At 42.9% G+C, this 19,872-nt stretch overlaps 1 protein-coding gene across 7 annotated transcripts in view; it reads right to left on the reverse strand.

The window, feature by feature from the left end:
* Positions 1 to 19,629, reverse strand: part of PHF20 (PHD finger protein 20) — a 176,293-nt gene extending 156,664 nt beyond the window's left edge. For 5 of the 7 annotated variants that reach the window (XM_074970389.1, XM_074970388.1, XM_074970386.1 and 2 more), the window contains exon 1: positions 19,495 to 19,627. The gene's annotated coding sequence lies outside the window, so the exon portion shown is untranslated. Of the gene's footprint in view, positions 1 to 19,494 lie in introns of all 7 variants that reach the window. The other 2 variants (XM_074970384.1, XM_074970383.1) reach the window with 2 other exon arrangements.
* Positions 19,630 to 19,872: the final 243 nt, after the last annotated feature.

Here is a 19,872-nt window from a genome sequence, read left to right on the forward strand (position 1 = left end):
CCAGCGTATCTACCACTCCTCCCAGTTTAGTATCATCCGCAAATTTGCTGAGAGTGCAATCCACACCATCCTCCAGATCATTTATGAAGATATTGAAAAAAACCGGCCCCAGGACCGACCCCTGGGGCACTCCACTTGACACCGGCTGCCAACTAGACATGGAGCCATTGATCACTACCCGTTGAGCCCGACAATCTAGCCAGCTTTCTACCCACCTTATAGTGCATTCATCCAGCCCATACTTCCTTAACTTGCTGACAAGAATACTGTGGGAGACCGTGTCAAAAGCTTTGCTAAAGTCAAGAAACAATACATCCACTGCTTTCCCTTCATCCACAGAATCAGTAATCTCATCATAAAAGGCGATTAGATTAGTCAGGCATGACCTTCCCTTGGTGAATCCATGCTGACTGTTCCTGATCACTTTCCTCTCATGTAAGTGCTTCAGGATTGATTCTTTGAGGACCTGCTCCATGATTTTTCCAGGGACTGAGGTGAGGCTGACTGGCCTGTAGTTCCCAGGATCCTCCTTCTTCCCTTTTTTAAAGATTGGCACTACATTAGCCTTTTTCCAGTCATCCGGGACTTCCCCTGTTCGCCACGAGTTTTCAAAGATAATGGCCAAGGGCTCTGCAATCACAGCCGCCAATTCCTTCAGCACTCTCGGATGTAACTCGTCCGGCCCCATGGACTTGTGCACGTCCAGCTTTTCTAAATAGTCCCTAACCACCTCTATCTCCACAGAGATATATCTGTCAAACTAATCTGAAAAGTTTTCAAAATAAATAACTTTAAAAATGTATAGTGTGTATGTCTAAAAATGAAACCTACATCTCTCTCCGAGTTGTGAAAAATAGGTATTAAGGTTATAACAACCAACAAGAATGCACTTTTATGTAGAAATCCATGATTAAATTGAGTCTTCCTGACTAGTGATTTAAATCATAATTTAAATCAAATCCACCCTGACCTATGACAACAGCACCAGGCCCAGAGAGGCACAAGACTAGAAATAAAAATACATTCCACAGAATAAAAAAAGAAAATCCACAGATTAAATGTCCCATAACAATAAGTAAGTAGCTCCTAGTAACACCTATATCTATAGGTTTGTCCATTTTATCTTTTAGGTTGTAAGCTCTTTGAGCCAGGAGCTGTATTCTACACATTGCCTAGTCTAACAGACCCTAGCACTACCAGAATACAAATAACTTATTAGCTACCTGCCTCTGTCCTACTTTCCAGGTAGGTACTCGCATAGGAATATGGTGGTGATAGCACTAAAGAGCTCCACAAGTGAGGTGGAGGCAGCAGAAAGTCCTATCCCCTCCTAGTCCAAGGCAGGAAATGGGCAACCAGGCCACCTGTCATTCTGTGATATTTGCCACACCTATCACTCTTAAGAACACTGGAACTGATCCTGGAATTAGAATGAGCTTGTAGACTGAGGTTTATAATGGACAGCCATCTTAGCCAATCATTCCTCAAAGAACTTGGCTAAACTTGTGAAGAAAAAGCAATCAAGATGCTGAGCTGCATAGTGCCTATGTAAATAGTGACTGGCAGTGCTCTATAGGCAACTATTAGGAATAAAGGCAAGAGAAAGAAGAAATTTTACTGTGTGGGTCTACATATTCAAAAAAGTGGTGATTTTGTGTTCCTAACTTCAGGAAACAAAGTGGCTTGATAGTGGGTAGGTGGCTCAGCAATTACAGCTTTAAGTCTATAAAGTTTCATGTAGCTATTACAGTGTTGGAGGACAGAGGGGAAAAAAATTACATACAAATGAGATTAAACTCTCTCCTACAGAAAGAGGTTAATTTTTTTTTATATTCAGGTATAATTCAATAACCTGTAAAACGTTTACTTCCATTTTGTTAGATTAAATCTCCTAACTAGAAGGACAGTAGGACAATGCAACGAACTTCATAGGGAGGCTGTAGAAGCTCTTTCATTGAAAGTTTTCAAAAGGAGGCTGGATAGCGATCTGTCTTTAGATGCAACACATCCTGCATCTTGGCAGGGGGTTAGACTAGACGAACCTTGCGGTCCCTTCTAACCCTATGATTCTACTCAGGAGAAAAAAAAAAAGAGTAGCACACCAGAAAAAGTCCAACACCATCAAATAGGACAAAGCATTCCCAAGAGAGATATATGTGCAAGAAACATCAGAGTAGTTTACATGGGTTTAGATCGGGGTACGCAACCTATGGCACGCATGCCAAAGAGAGCACACAAGCTGATTTCCAGCGGCACTCACACTGCCTGGGTCCTGGCCACTGGTCCGGGGGGGGCTCTGCATTTTAATTTAATTTTAAATGAAGCTTCTGAAACATTTTAAAAACCTCATTTACTTTACATACAATAGTTTAGTTATATATTATAGACTTATAGAAAGAGACCTTCTAAAAACGTTAAAATGTATTACTAGCACACAAAACCTTAAATTAGAGAGAATAAATGAAGACTCAGGATACCACTTCTGAAAGGTTGCCAACCCCTGGTTTAGATTATAACCTATACTTTGTAACAGTAACAACTGCAAATATCAAGATTTCATAGATAGGCCCAAAGTACAGGAACTCCTCGCTTAAAGTCGCCCCGGTTAACATTGTTGTTGTTGTTACCTTGATGATCAATTAGGGAACATGCTCATTTAAAGTTGAGCAAGGCTCTACTCTTACATTGCTTAGCTGCCTGCTTTCTCCACAGCAGGCAGCCTCCCTGAGCTCCCCACAGCGTTTCCCACCCACAACCTCCTGCCTGCGGCAATCAGCTGGCTTGCTGCATTTAGGAGGCAAGAACGAGGACTCAGCGCGCAGGCTCCCCCTCCCTCTCCTGCCTCCTAGGAGGGAGTAAGCAGCCTGCGAAGTACAGTAAAGGGGGATGAGGTGGGGGGTGGGGGGAAGAAGAGGAGAGTCACGGGTGGGAGCTTGGGGGAAGGAGTGGAGTGGGCGGCCTGAGGGTTGAGCCCCCGCCCCTGGTGCTTGCAGAGTAGGGGAAGTTGCTGCTGCTGCTGCGCAACATGCTCCTCCTAGCCTACAGCACCTTCAGCCTCCTTGCCTGCCTCATTGTCTCCAGTGACTTAACAGGATTTAAAGATGTTGTCCCTGCTATGAAGAAAGATATCCTCGGCTTGGCCAAGGAAGCAAGTTTTGATGAGGTGGAAGAAGCCAACATTACCCAACTTCTGCAATCACACGGAGAAGAGCGAACCAATGAAGATCTGATGCAACCACAGGTGACGAGAGCAATTGAAGAAGAGGGCCAAGAAGTCGAAGAACCACCAACCCATCGAAATTTAACTGCCAAACGTCTTTCTGAAGCATTCCAAATGATTGAAGCTGGCTTGCAAACCCTGAGTCATGACAATCCTGACAGGGAATGCCACTCCAAAGTGATTAGGGGAGTTGATCATCTAATGACTTGCTGTAAAGAAATTTACTAAGAAAAAAAAAGGAAAGCAAAACAACAATCTCTAGATGTGTTTTTTCGAGTTCAGAAAGTTCAGAAAGAGGAGCAACCAGACAATCCACTCTCTTCCACTCGGACTCCTCCACTTCAACCAAGCTTCATACTCGACAATGATGATAGTATTAAATTGCTTGTTTAAAATTGTTTAAAATGTGTATAATGCCTTTTGTCTGGCAAAAAAAATTTCCCTGGAACCTAATCCCCCTTATTTACATTAATTCTTATGGGGAAATTGGATTCGCTTAACATCGTTTCACTTAAAGTCGCATTTTTCAGGAACATAACTACAATGTTAAGTGAGGAGTTCCTGTATGATCTTCCTTCTGTACTATTTCCCATTCCACCTAACCTAATAAGTACATACCACATACAGCATTAACTTATCTATGGTTGTTTCATCACTTCCTTTTGGAGACTACCCCAATACTGCTGGATTTGTTATTATGCCAAGCAATACAAAGCAAACAATTGCCAGACGTTTTCCTCCATGCACAAAAGGCTATACTATGCTGTGAGGGTTAACAGTAAAAGACATCTACAATGAGAATATCTGGTATAGCTAAACACTGCTCTATTTTAAAACCCAGGTGAGTGTGCTTATAGGCAGCCAAAGCTCTTTAATTAACGCCCTGCATTAGAATTTTAGACCTGCACACATTTAGCACGCAGAGTCCATAAGGTTTAATAACCTCAAATGCTGTTGTTATAAATTCCTAACTTCATGTTTACATTTCAGTTGCTCGGAATTACTGTATGTCAGAGCAGCCGCACATCTGAATAACCATGTATGCGTATTACAACTACACACATTTACAGCAATTTACAGGGCTGCAATTAACAAGAGTGGTGTTCCCTGGAGTCCCTCAGATGAGGGAGTCATCAGGCGCACAATCAGGTTTGGTGCATCTGACGAAGTGTGTATTCACCCACGAAAGCTTATGCTCCAATACGTCTGTTAGTCTACAAGGTGCCACAGGACTCTTTGCCCTTTAACAGGTTTTGGCATTTCAAGAAAAGTTTTATACTAATATAAAAGAGAGCCACTCCCACCCAGCCCCCCAACATGCAGTACAATGATATAGGCAGAAGCCCCGTTTGCAACATGCCACCAACCACTCACTGCCCCCATCCTCAGAGTGGAGGAAACCCCATGTCTCTTGCTGGTCACTGTCAATGCCTACAGAGTATTCCCCAAGCTGGTCACTGTCCTCAGCTGCACTAAGCAAACAGAAGACTGAGTAGATCTCTGGACTGCTCTTGGTGGTGAGCAGCATCCCCAATCTGCCCACTGTGGGAATCCATATTCTGGTGCATGGCACTGCAGAACATATGTGGAGGACAAACATGGACACACCTGGTGGGATGGTGGAAGAGGTACTCCGATATGGCTCCAGCTCCCTTGTGCATACTGGGTCTGGGAGCAATCATGGTACTATCTCCTCACACAAAGGCCCCAAGGCAGCACAAAGATCCAGCCACTGAGTGTGCAAAACCAAGGTTTGACCTGCTTCACTTGCGAGGCTCAATCCAGGTTACTTCTTGGTTATCACTAAAAGCATCGCTCTGTCCTAAGCCCAACCAGTGGCCTCAGTTATCAAAACAAACATTTATGATTTAAAAAATTCACAGATTCTAATCTGGAAATACAATAAAAACCAATCTGAATGCATTAATCACATCACTATGAATAGCAACATGACACTTTACGTGGACAGTGTCTCTAAAATAAGATTTACTTTTAAGCCTATAGGCCCATCACTTACAACAGCTGTCATTACTTCACTATAAGCCTCAAACGCAACTACTGCTATTCCCACAGGCATGCTTTTTTCATGGTATTTTAATAAGACCAAGCTCGGGGTCACTTTGCAATCATAAAAGAAATCAAGAATTTCATCTGCTGACACAGTAAATGGCATACTTTGCACTTTAATGACAGCTGACCCTGGCTTCACAAAAGCCCAGGGGCCCACTTAAATGCTCAAGACCACTATCAAAGCAAGGAGGTCACTTAGCTAGGCCATTCCCAGAGTTCTGAGATCCACCTCCAACACTTCATATTCCACTCCGATTACCAAGACCACTTCCTAACCTTGGAAGACCAATACCTGAAAGAGGATAACTACTAATTCCAATTTGGTCTACAAATAAGTACTTAGAACTAGCTGCTAATGTGCATGAGTAGGGTTCACATGTACAGTTAGTCTGCGGGCAGGCTAGTGCGGAGTAGTCAGACCCCAGTTTGCCACAAACTAAAGATTTGTGTTAAGAAGCCTTTCATCTGATCCATTTCCATTATTTCAGTCTATGTACCGCATCTGCATATGTACCTCATCATCTCAGAGCCCATGAAAAGAATCTTTTCATATCAGATTTCACTGCAGAAAAGGAGCATTCCATGAACACTGACATAAAAAAAGGGGGTAATAGGAAAGGGTTTCACACTACTTGCATCCAATAAAGTGAGCTGTAGCTCACGAAAGCTTATGCTCAAATAAACTGGTTAGTCTCTAAGGTGCCACAAGTACTCCTTTTCTTTTTACACTACTTTTGAGAATTCATCTGAGGATTTATAGGATTAGAGACACAATCACTGGATTCAAACAGTTGTTCATATTCACCGATATTCCAGACCCATTTATTCAAGTACGTAAAAGGTGCTATGGCTGGAGGTTTCACAGGAGACATTCCTGGTATTACTGAGGGTACAGAAGGCACCAGGGGAAATGGAGGAACAGGAAGCAGGGCAAGTACAGGCCATGGGACAGGTTATGGGGAATAGAAGGCATTAGTGGCTAAGATGGCATACCAAGCACTGGTGAAGGTGGTACTGTGTTCACTGATACTGTACTAAGTATAGTTGAGTTAAATTCTGGGCTAGCAAAGGCAGCACCAGGATTTGGAATGCATTTCCCATACTGGCCATAGAGAACGTAGGTTATGTTTTGGTTGCCTTCATGCACAAAAGTAGCTGTAGTTGCTACACCAAGGACTGTTAGAATTTGATACTACAGTAGGTAAGTTTACCCTAGCACTGAACACAGAACTAGGTGGTGGTCAGACCTGCTGCAGGCATATCTGAACTGGCAGTTCTATCATGTTTTGCATTTTCCATACTGCTCAGCAAGAGTTACTTTTGCCTCTTTAATGGTACCCCCTGCACCCATCATAAACACATCTTGCACCTTCTTCAGTGGCAAAAAAATGAAGAAAGCCTCACCCAATTCACCCCCTATAATATGCAAGCCCCCCATCAGGAATGGTCAATCCAGAGAAGTGGTGAATGTCCATGGTCCCCCACCACAATCAGAAGACTGTGCAAATGGATAACCACAGCCACGCTGTGCTGAAATACACACCTGCAGATGAGAAAAGGCAATGTCTATATCAGACAACGATTTATGACACAATGTATTTACCGACAGACACCACCTAATATTTACAATCCTAATGATCTCGTGACAATTAAGTGTAAAATTTTCACATGCATCTAAGTAACACAGGCTCCCTAGTTCCATCATCAAGAGTGATTTAGACACTTGTTGAAAGCCAATTGAACTTAAGCTCCTAAATCATATTGGTGCTTGTGAAAATGTTACGTTAAAGTATATCTAATATTATGCCTCCAAATGCACTTCGCAACTCTAGAGCAGTTTATTAACAAAACCAAACCTTTATTTAGTGACAGTTAAGGTTGCATCAGAAGATGACGAGGGATGGCTCACTCAGCCATTGCCTCCCTTGCAAAAGTGTTCATATGTTTTGAGATGCCACGTTTGACTGGTGAAAATCTTAATTTTTTCCATAGCAACTTATGGATGTGAATCCTGGGAAACTAATGCTGCTGACAAGAGAAAAACTGACATCTGAGATGTGGTGCTAGCAAAGATTTGAGTATCTTATCTTCTGGACGGAAAAGACAAACAATTGTGTTGAAGTATTACTGGAGAGAAGCTGACTCTTGTCAGAAATGAATAGGCACACACTTATGTACTTTGGTCACATAAGGCTTAGAGATGGAAATAATCTTCAAGAAAGGCACCATGGAAGGAACTGTGGTAAGTAATCACAGTAAGGGAAGTGTGCAATGTCGCTCGCGTCCCAAAATACTCCACAGCTTCTTGCCATCTTCTTGAAACGCACTACACCCAGGAAGAAAAGGAGTACTTGTGGCACCTTACAGACTAACCGAATACAGACTAACACGGCTGTTACTCTGAAACCTGTCACTACACCCAGGGGTATCTGCAACAGCTGGATGTGTGCCTGTGCTCCAGCAGCGAGATTTTGCCAACTGTATACCTTGTCCCTGCCAGCATGAAGCACACCTCTTAATGCACGTTGTGCCATAAACTGAAGGATGTTTTGTCACCATGCAATTTATTAAACCAGTAGGTTTTTGTTTTTGAAGAAAATGAATACGGTTATCAGTGAGGTTTGAACCCTGTATCTTCAGATCCACAATCAAGACCTCTACCACTTGAGCTAAAGCAGTAACAAGAAAAACTCAAAATCAGTAATAAGGATAATTATCCGAATAAACTACCAAGCATACAATGGACTCCCCATCAGTTCATCTCAAAAAGATGAACTCTGTCCAAACACAAGTATTGGCTTGATGCCGTAATAACTTGGTGAAATTTTCTCACCTGTCCTACGCAAGAAGTCAGACTAGATGATCACAATAGTCACTAACGGCTTTAAAAAACCATTAATCTACTGTTATCCGCTATGTGAACTAGCCACTAGAACAGGATGCCACATACTTTGCCTGGGAGTTGCACAATTATTCGCTAAACAGCAGTAGGATGTTGATATCTTTAATCCTGGGCATCTATTCCAGGATCTGGAAGGAAGAGGTTATCTAGTGGTTATAGACAGGATAGCTAAATCCACAGATTCGGCACATTCATTCTGAGAGGCAGTGAGTCTCAGTTAGTAAGATTTGGATCTATTGTATTTGAAATCCGCTTACTATCCTGCTTAACACAGACAACGTGAACTCTCTCAGTTAACCTACTTGTGTAATGAGGAAAAATGATTGTGTATCTGGCCAGTCCTTCTAGAACAAGGTATGAGCACCTGCTCAATAAAGGACTCCAGTTTCCAGAAATATGAACAGAAATCAGGTGAGACTAGAATTCATGGTCCTCTGGCTCCCAGGTCAGTGCACCTTCCCTAAACTACAGGATATTTGAGGGGAAGTCAGCCTCTTCCTTCCCCTCCCTGCCTCTTACCCTGATGGGGGAGGGAAGGACACTTGCGAACTATGAATGCAGGGACTGGGACCAATCTGGAAGTGAAGACTAAGCAAACAGGAGGTATAATCCATCAAACAACAGGAATTCAAAAATAAAAGAAATCCTCCTCTCCTTGAATTGCGAAGAATGATTTAAAAGGAAGGTGTACTCATCACCATTTATGGAATTTTGTTTTAAAATCTCTTCAGTCAGAGATATATTAAAATGCTTGATTAAATTAAAAGATACTTGCTCTAATTTTATGTCAGTACTTTCTAGAAGTCCCACAATGTGAATGTGAATCAAAAATGCAAAGCAAAAATCCTTAAAGTCAAGCTTGCTTGTTCAATTTTACCAGAATAATATGAGCTAGGTGAATTTTTTTTTTCTAAATAGAAGCATTAGAACATACTATGAATAAGTTAACTGCTACTTCTGTATTATTCAAACTGCCATGATGTCTACAAAAGCAAATCTGCATCTGAAACATATGTATACTTTGTTTTAAGCATACCAACATTATTTGTTTGATTTGGGAGAAATATTAACTGATAGATCTTTTATGGGAAGACTATAAAAAGAGTCAAACTAGAAATTTATAATAATTCTGAAATTTAAGAAGAGCAGTACTACTGAACTGTTATAAAAGAGCTGAACTTATATGATTATACTACTCACCTAGAAAAGACCTGCTTATATAGTTGAAAACATTCCAAATGTTTAACCTATGACTACAGGAAGGGGGGGGGGAAAAGTCATGTCAGTGCTACAACAAAGGTATTTTAAAGTTCTGAAAAAGTTACCTAAAGGAGTAACTTTTGGTCCCCAAATAATACAGTTAACACCTTCAGAAACTCCCAACCTTTAAATGTGAAAGCACTGTAAATATTGAGGCTTAGTAACTGTTTAGTACAATCCTTGTTAAAAGGCATACCATGCACAGTCAACTCATGGAACTCCTTGCCTGAGGAGGTTGTGAAGGCTATGACTATAACAGGGTTTAAAAGAGAACTAGATAAATTCATGGAGGTTAAGTCCATAAATGGCTATTAGCCAGGATGCGTAAGGAAGGGTGTCCCTAGCCTCTGTTTGTCAAGAGGGTGGAGATGGATGGCAGGAGAGAGATCACTTGATCATTACCTGTTAGGTTCACTCTGGGGCACCTGGCATTGGCCACTGTCAGCAGACAGGATATTGGGCTGGATGGACCTTTGGTCTGACCCAGTACGGCCATTCTTATGTATAGACATTTCTTTTTTATTTGTATGCCTTTAAATATCAGAAATCTTACACTAATTACTTTATCCTTTACTAAACAGAAGTTGTTTTGTGCACACGGCCTCTCAGTTGGTGAGCCAACCACCTCAGAAGAGCTTTGGGAAGAGTTAACTAAAAGCTTAATTACTACAGAATACCTATCTTCCACCCTTGCTTGATCTTTGTGCAACCCTCCCATTGTTGCTAGTTAAAATTCTGCTGTGCACTAAACAGGGGTGTACGGTCTTAAACTTATACCCTGATCCATACTTTTAAAATGGAATTTGGCTCTTTCCCCACAATGAGTCTGATACCCCTTTAATCTAATTTGTTCTAACATACTCTGGATTCTAAATAGGTGTTTAAATCTTCTAGTGTTACAGTTCATGTAAAGAGAACTTGTACAACAGCTGTTAATTCTTCCTAAAGCAATTCTACTTTTCCCTTCCTACAGCAACTCCCTATTTCAGTCCCCGTCCCCACATACTTCACTCCCACTGCCTCATAGATCTCATCTGCTAAAGCGATCACCAATTAAAGATTACATCTGAAGTGTCGCTGTTTGGGCTTCTACAAATTGATGACAGACAGATATGGCAGCTAAACAGACTCACTGACCTGACAATAAAGGTGCGTTTGTTTGAGGGGTAGGAGATAGGCACTTCTGAAAATTTTACACCAAGTTCCATGTTCAAAAGTGACAGATACTCAGGAGCTTAAGTCACTCAGTCATTTCTGAAAATTTGAGAGTCCAGAATTCAGTGAATCAAGCCCTTGTTAATTGGCCAAGATAGAAGATCTTTCCACATCATCCTAGAGAGAGATCCAGTAAGTGGTTTCCTACTTTTAGGAGAACGTTCTGTACTTCTGCAGAGCAGCTTTTCTCAGTATTATGCTCAGCCAGTCAACTTCTATTGGTCAGATACAGGGACCTGGGGTGATGGAGCCTCCCCTGATTTTGAGATCTGAACATGAGTGGGACAGGTCATACAGCAAGCTAGATGTAGTGACCCAGAACTGTCTCTCCGAAGAAGCAGCCGTGAAAGTCACTGTGGCTGCAATTTGTCTCATCTTTCTGATAACCGAGGATGAGAGGAGCCAGTGGGGAAGTCACACAAGACCTGACCAAGAAAGGCATTTGGGAGAGAACCTAGGTTTCTTCCCCCTTCCTCTGAGGCAGAATTTTGCCACCAATCAGAATAAGACTACCTAAAGAGAACCTCACCTACAGAAAAGGAATTCAGAGAATCCTCCAGGGACCACACATGATGAGCTCTGTACTGCCTGATGCAGTAATCTGCTAGGCCAGTGCTACTCAAAGTGGCGCACTGGTCCGCGAGCCATCGGCTGCTGGTCTGTGTGCACATTGGAAAAAAGAAGATTGCCGGTCCCCCACATCAGATAGCTTGAGAAGCACTGTGCTAGGCTATTGCTCACTCCTACATCTGTGAAGAGCTGTTATGTTTAGCATCAAATAATGCCATCAGCTTCAGAATTTGATTGGTTTCTGACACAGAGGGGAGGGAAGATCACGATCTATGTATTGTATCTGAAGACTGACACTTCAGTAAAGGAAAGAAAAATTTGTAGGCAAGACTGCCCTGTGCTTTAATATATTTATGTGAAGAGCTGACTCTTGAGACCCCGAACCTTGTGTACGCAAAATGATCAAAGTGTAATCCCCATCCTTATGTGGTAACATCTGTTACCTGTATCGCTGAAAAAAAAAAAAAGGAAAGTGAAAGGGCACCCCTTTGCAGACTGTCTCCAGGTTTATCCATCACCTTATAGAGGAAAGGATGGTGGAAAGAACAAAGAGATCCTTGTCCATATGGGACCGAGGACTGGAATATTGACTTCAGCGAATGTTGGAAAGGGTGCAGATGAAGCCTAGCAAGCGCCCAAGGACATCCTCATCAATCAGCATAGCTACCCTGCCTAGCTACTTTAACTGCAATATTTCAAGTAGTTTGTATCTTCTTTCTTCCACCGACTGCTCAATAACTGGTGTTCAGTAATTCTGTGTAGTCTTGGAATGCCCTGTAATCACTTCAAGGACACCAGTTAGGAGTAATGTTTCATAAGGAAACAATGATAGGCAAGATGGCCCTGAATCTGGGTTAAGGTCCTTCCACTCTTCCTAATGAAAACTCTGGCCAGTCCACTAGTAGATCTGACGCAGGAGGAAGCGCTAAGTAATCTCTGAGGAGACCTAAAAGTGAGGCACCCTTTCAGAAAAGGTAGGTGGAGCACAAATTGCCTGGTATTGCCACGGTGCCACCCTCTGGGGATGCCCCTGGTGTGGTTGTAGGACCTGGGAAGAGTCGAGAGGACCATCAGATTATCTAAAAGGGGGAACTGTACAGTGGGCTTCAAATGTCAATTCTGGATGGCAGCAAGAATGACCGTAACTCCTTGAGTGGGGTTGTACGCACAGGGGTTCCAAGAATGCCACAGAGGAAGAATAAATGAAGTTAAATGTGATGCAGATCTCCCCAGATTAGGAAACATTCGGGTGGCACAAGCAGAGCTTCTCAGCACCAAAGGCAACAATGTGGTCAGTACTGGTATAAGGGGTATCAGCACCTAGACAGATGACACAGGTAAAAGCCTGGTGATGTCTCCAATGCAAGAGATGATGGCACTGAGGCAAATAGTGCCTGGGAAGCCCATGCCTCCATGGCATAAGCCAATTCTATGTCCAGTCCAGAGATGCGCTGCCCAAGGACAGTCATAACTCCTTTTTCTTCTTCCCTGGAAGAGAGGAAGATGACTGGCACTGAGTCACCTTCCGAGCAACATTCTGTTCTGCCTAAAGAGCTCAGTGCCAAGGTCAATGTGGCACTGAGAACCAGTTCCGAGTCCACAGATACTCATGTGCTTGGCTTCAGGGACCATGGGCAGATCAGAAATGGAACTAACCCCACCACACCCATCCCAGTGACACAGGACCAAATATGTAGAGTTCTGGCTTGCGCGAGCACTAAAGAAGCAAGACCCCTTAGGGGAAGTGGTCTGATGCTCGGAATCTGATGCCATCTTTGCTGACCATTGGTAACTCTGTCCCTGGCCCAGAGGATCCTATTACAGAAGGACCACCAGAGCGAATATCAATTAGGCACATTCCCTTCTCTTGCAGAACAAGAACTGAGTGTTGCAATTGCAGGAGCAACAGGGTTTGCAGCCTAAGGTTTTAACACCAGCCACAAAAGTGAGAAAACAAGTTGTGGTGCTCACCAAGCAATCAATGACCAACAGAGGAAAAACTACCTACAGGGTAGATATTTTTTCTTTTAAATATACAGAAAAACTAGCTAAAGGAATACAAAGTAAGATAGTGTTTTGTTTTGTGTTTTAAAAAAGGGGGCGGGAAATCTGTGAGGTAAATTTGCTACAAGGAGAAGGGAAAGATGCTGCTGAATTCCAATTCACTGCCATGAGTGGTAAAGAAATAGAGCAGTAGTAGGGAGGCTGCACTCCCATATATGCCCTCAGGTGGGGAGGGATGCAAAGGCATATACGGTGCATGTACAGACTCATCAGACAACACCAGCAAAATGTTTCAAACCTGTGAACACAGGGATGCACACAGGAGCAGCTGTATTACACTTAGAGCTGTAGCTGTTAAGGACGTGCAGGACTATTAGCTGCCACTGTTACTTACACTTAGTATCCTAAATTACTACACACTAGGACAACATTGGCACAGAAACCATCACCACCAATAGGAATTAGATTTACCAAGACAAACTGCACACAGATGCAATTTTTATTGATTATAAATGTGATAAAAATCATAGAAATGAGGGCGGGAAGGGACCTTGAAAAGCCATCAAGTCCAGCCCCCCACATTGTGGCAGGACCAAATAAACCTAGATCATCCCTGACAGGTATTTATCCAATCTGTTTTTAAAAACTTCCAATGATGGGGACTCCATAACCTCCCTTGGAAGCCTATTCCAGAGCTTAACTATCCTTATTGTTAGAAAGGTTAGATATTAGGAAAAATTAAGTTTCTCTTATTGCAGATTAAGCCTATTACTGCTTGTCCTACCTTCAGCAGACATGGAGAACAACTGATCCCCATCCTCTTTGTAATAGCCTGTAACATATCTGAAGATTTATCAGGTCCCCCCTCAGTCTTTTTTCAAGACTAAACATGGCCAGTTTTTTCACCTTTCCTCATAGGTCAGGTTTTCTAAACCTTTTATAATTTTTTTGCTCTCCTCAAAACTCCCTCCAATTTGTCCATATCTTTCCTAAAGTGTGACACCCACAACTGGACACAGTACTACAGCTAAGGCTTCACCAGCACCAAGTAGAGTGGGACAATTACCTCCTGTGTCTAACATATGACACTCCTGTTAATATACTTCAGAATTATATTAACCATTTTCACAACTGGATCGCATCGTTGACTCATATTCAATTTGTGATCCACTATAACTCCTAGATCCTTTTCTACAGTGCTACCACTTAGCAAGTTATTCCCCATTTTGTAGCTGTGCATTTGCATTTTCTTAAAGTGAAGTACTCTGCACTTGTCTTTATTGAATTTCATCTTGTTGATTTTACACATTCTCAAATCTGTCAAGGACATTTTGAATTCTGATCCTGCCCTCCAAAGTGCTTGCAACCCTTCCCACTTTGGTGTCACCTACAAGCTTTTAAAGCATATTCTCTAATCCATTATCCAAGTCATTAATGTAAATACTGAATAGTACCAGACCTAGTACTGACCACTGCAGGACCCCACTAGATAAGCCCTCCCAGTTTGACAGCAAATCATTGATAATTACTCTTTGAATACAGTTATAGTAATTTCGTCTAGACCACATTTCCCTAGTTTGCTTATGAGAATATCATGCAGGACTGTTAAATACCTTACTAAAATCAAGATCTCATATCTACAGCTTTCTCCTTTATCCACTAGGCCAGTAACCCATCAAAGATGGAAACTAGTTTTGTTTGCCATGATTTTTTTCTTGACAAATCCATGCTGGCTATTCCTTACAAACCTGCAGGTGCTTACAAACTGACTGTTTAATAATTTGTTCCAAGTATCTTTCCAGGTATCAAAGTTAGGCTGACTTGTCTATAATTCCACAAGTCTTCTTTGTTCCTTTTAAAGATTGGTACTATATCTGCCCTTCTTTAGTCTTCTGGGACCTCACCTGTCCTTCAGGAGTTCGCAAAGAAAATTACTAACAGCTCCAAGATTCCTTTAGCTAGTTCCTTGAGTACCCTAGGATGAATTTCATCAGGCCCTGCTGACTTGAATATATCTAACTTCTAAATATTCTTTAACCTGTTATTTCCCTATTTTGCCTTGTGTTCCTTTCCCCTTGTTATTAATTATGTTGAGTATCTGGTCACTATTAACCTTTTTAGTGAAAACTTAAGCAAAATAGGCATTAAACACCTCAGAACTTCCTTGACGTCACCCATTATTAGCTCTCATTCCTTCCTTCATCTACTTTGTCTTCTTCCTCTTGCTCCAAATGTACTTAAAGAACCTCTTCTTATTACTTTTTATGTCCCTTGCTAAGTGTAACTCATTTTGTGCCTTAGTCCTTCTGATTTTGTTCCTACATATTTGTATTATAAGACATGTGTTGGTCTTATTAGTCATACTTATTGTTCCTAAAAATGTGTTGGGTCAGAACAGAACTAGAAAACTGCATGTTTCCCATTAAAAGGAAAATCCTGAAGCAACCTTTATTTGTGGAGCAGTTATCAACACCATTCAAATGCTTTTACAGGTGTGCAACACAACTACTGATGTGTAGACAGATACAATGAAATCTTCAAATCAAAATCTCTTAAAGAAAAACATCTGTTTTTGCAAGTAAGCAGCGGAAGTCAAGACAATCCTATAGGCAACCAAGCAAAACAAACTTTTAGATTACAAGGAATAAAGGAGGTAAAAATAAATAGATGCCATACAAACAGCAGCAGTCTACAATGAACTATGTATTAAAGCTCAGTTCTGAGACCATATGCTACACTGAAGCATATAGTATCCATAAGTGTGCAAAATTTGATCCCTTCAAGAGCAATCAACAACTAAGTCTTCAAGTCATAATTATGCCCTAAGAATACAGATTAACGGGCAGAATTAATGTTACCACAGACTTTAACATATCCAATTTGCTTTTACTTTGCCAGGTATTACTTTCTCAATGGAAGTTTCAATTCCTCAAATTCTACTTGTAAAATTTTACCCTTTCGCTTATAGTATACAGTTCTTGTGATGACCTTGAGTGCAAACAGTACTTTTTGCTGAGCAATCCCTTCAAAAATTACATATATCAACATCCTTAGAAGGGCCACGAAGAACAGTTGAAGTTAAAAATAAATCCACACACTAGAGACTCATCACTTTGCAACACACTTGCTTCCACACAAAACAGGAACAATCTCTTGTGAACCCATATTTCCTAGAATGAAGGCTACAGCCCTACAAATCTAATTACAATCCAATATAAAATTCAGGTCCATGTCATATTGCTTTAAACTCAAGATTATTGAAGTTCTATTCTGGAGGAATCACAAGTGACCAAGAAAACTGGAAGATTTGACAGAACTTTTGTCAATATCTAGGCTTAAAGATCTCCAAGTAACTATTCATCAGCAACTATTTATTTACTAGCCCGAAGTACTGTATAGTGTGAGAAATGGTCTCTCTCGGAGAAGGTTTGTTAAGAAAAAAGTGAACATGTGACAAGAGTTTGTTAATTTCTTATGCTGTTTCAACACAGGCTGTGCCTATTATGAACAAATACTGTCTACATTCATCCACAAACTGGTTTATAAAGAAAACCAATTGCTTATAATCCAGAACAATACACTATCAGACTAAGATTAAGATAAAGATAAAGACAGTCAAAAGGCCCTTCAGGAAACAGGGCATGATGAACAACAGAATTTAAAAGACGGTAGGGTAGAGGGAATGTAAACTGAACTCCCAAAAATTAGATTTTGGATTAAATTGACCAATACACCCATCTCCAGAACAGAAACACTTGGTTTTTTGTTTTTTTTTTTTTAAAAGGTTCTTTTAACACCAGACAACGCCAAATCAGGAAGACTTTGCTCTGTGCTTCCAAACTAGCCAGTTTCAAACAGCTATGTACAACACACACACAAAGATGCAACAACTTTATCACTTTTGCACCAAAACACAGCTATTTAAGTGCAGATTTAGAACAGATCTTTTGTGCACAAGTAACATTTCACTAAAAGAATCCCATGTCACCCAAAGCATTTCTCAAAAACTTTCTAGTTGTGAACTTCTGTACAATTATCTAGAAACTAACAGACTAATAAAAATATTTGAGGTAATACCTCTGGCATGACAGAGACTGAAAAACTTCACATATCATCCCAAACCATCTAGAACACGGATTTTTCAAAGATCCTGTTTGAATCTACCCAGTCTCATGTATCCCTTTACGTTGGATCAGTGTTGTGATTTCTACACACAAATTTTAGGGTCTGCATAACATTTAATGCTGCACCTACTAATTTGAGGGCATAGAGCTATTTTCCATGGTCAAGCTGGTTCTCAAAAGTGAGGGAATTAACTGCCCATAGTGAAAGGAAGAAAAAAAAAAACATATTGCTTTCCCATACAGCATTACCAATAAACTTCAATTCTGACCTAACAACCTGTGTTTCTAGTCTTCCCTGAACAGATTCAATTCTGCCAGATGTCCCAGTAAGTTTGTAATCCAACTTCTTTTTGATGGGGATATAAGCAATTATTTGAACCCAGGTTCTGTAGCACTGAGAACTCTGTACAGACTCACTTTACCTATTTGTCTGAAGTAGGAGGTGGAGCAATACTCAATTCCAGGAACAGTAAATAATACTGTGCAACAAAAATGTCTGAGCTTTCCTCCCTTTAAACATAACTAAATGCATTTTTCTGTGGACTCATGTTGAAGCCTATTTTCTTTATTTTTATTTTTTTTATTTTTATACAAATCTTTCAAAAAAAGTCATATTCCTGATTTTTGTGATAAACAATAAGTTTCCTATTAGTCTTTTTTTGCCGCCTTCTCCTTAAGAACAGATAGGCATTTTATAAACCTTTCCAGAACAGCTTCCTGTTTCACCAAGACCACACACTCACTTTGATGTCTCACCTCAAAGTGGAACAGAGCAAAAGGTTTCACGTAAAGCTAACAACGCTAAGAAAAGTACAGTAGAGAGAGACAGCCTACAGCCACCCTCACTGAAATATACCCACAACTGTTCCATATCCACTAACAATCTCGGGTAACCAGTCTAAAAGAGGCTGTTCGGTGTATTTGCTATTATTGAGAAGTGGGTCTACTCAAAACAGAATGAATTAGAGCTAAGGCATGCCAGGATCCTCTGACACACCAACCGGTGAAACAATGTGAACCACAGAAAAGGAGAATTCGATTGCCACAAACGTGTAGTCAGCTCACCAAGTAAGAAGTAAAAAGAAAAGGAGTACTTGTGGCACATTAGAGACTAACCAATTTACTTGAAGTAAGCTTTAGCTCACGAAAGCTTATGCTCAAATAAATTGGTTAGTCTCTAAGGTGCCACAAGTACTCCTTTTCTTTTTGCAAATACAGACTAACACGGCTGCTACTCTGAAACCTAACAAGTAAGAAGTGTTGTGCTTACACCTTGTATCCAGCTGGCCTATGAGGGTACAAACATCACCATCACAACCTAACAGTGCCATTGCTTTTATTTCTGCCCCTTCCCAAAGGCATACGAGCTTCACGTCAATTTGTTGTCACGGTCACGGCAGAGCACTCCTTGCACGCACTGAGGGAGCCATCACCCACGAGCGCCCCGAGACGCGAGCACGCCAAAAGCGAGTCAGTATCCAGCTCACTCCTGTTTCCCATCCTCCGCTCCGAGGCCCCTGGAGCCAAAGCCCCGCGCCGGGACGGGGCTCACGCTCAACAGCGCAGCGCACAAAGGGGCGGAAGCCGCCTGGCTGTCTGCGAGAGGAAAACACGGCTCCGCGGCCAGGGCACTCCACGCCCGCCCGAGCGCGCCGCCTGGGCCCGCGGCGGCCACAAGGTCTGGCGGATTGCGGCTGCCCCACCAGCGGCACTGGGCGTCTCCGCAGGCTAAGCCGGGGGCGCCCCGGAGACCCGCCCGGGCCCTGCCGGCGCCTGCGCTGCAGGAGCCGCCAATACTCACCTACGCCGCGCAGGGGCCGCGCAACCCGCATGGGCCGCTCCGAGCCGCGCAGCTCAGCGGCCAGGCTCTGCCCCTAGGGCCCCGGGCGACAACGGAGCCCTGCGAGCGCGGGCGGAGACACGGGCACGCTGGGGCCCGCGCCCCGGGCAGGGGCAGGAGCCGCCCAGACCTCGAGGCCTCCCCCGCCCAGTCCCTGCCCCTCCCCCCTTTGTGCGGCTGGGAGGACACGTTCCGGGCCGGACCCGGCCTCCCCCCGAGACAGGGCCCTGCCGCGCGGGGAGGGGGCGGCTGAGGGGCGGAGCTGGCCCCGACGCTGCCGGTTTCTTACCGAGGAATCTGTACGGAAAAAGGGTTAGAAAGGAGCTAATCGCCGCCCGGGCCCCGCTCCCCGCGCGAGCCCAGCGCCACCGACCGAGCAGCGCCACAAAATGGCCGCCGCGGCTGACGCGCCGCCGCGAGGGAGGAGGGGGCTGGCGCGGGATCTCAGGGGAGAGGGAGGAGCCAGTAGGCAAAGGGGATGGGGCGGGGTAGAGAGAGTGGTCCCGAGGAAGGGGCGGGGACTTGGGGAGGAGCAGGTGAAGGGGCGGGGCCTGCGTTGCGGGCCGGAAGGGGCGGGGCAGAACTCTCACACAGGTCTCCCTTTCCCTCCCTTTCGGGCACCTGTCGGGCATGGTCCTGCCCTTCTGTGGGGTTCCTGCTACTCCCA

The sequence above is a fragment of the Natator depressus genome, chromosome 13, assembly GCF_965152275.1.
Source record: "Natator depressus isolate rNatDep1 chromosome 13, rNatDep2.hap1, whole genome shotgun sequence".
Taxonomy (NCBI): domain Eukaryota; kingdom Metazoa; phylum Chordata; order Testudines; family Cheloniidae; genus Natator; species Natator depressus.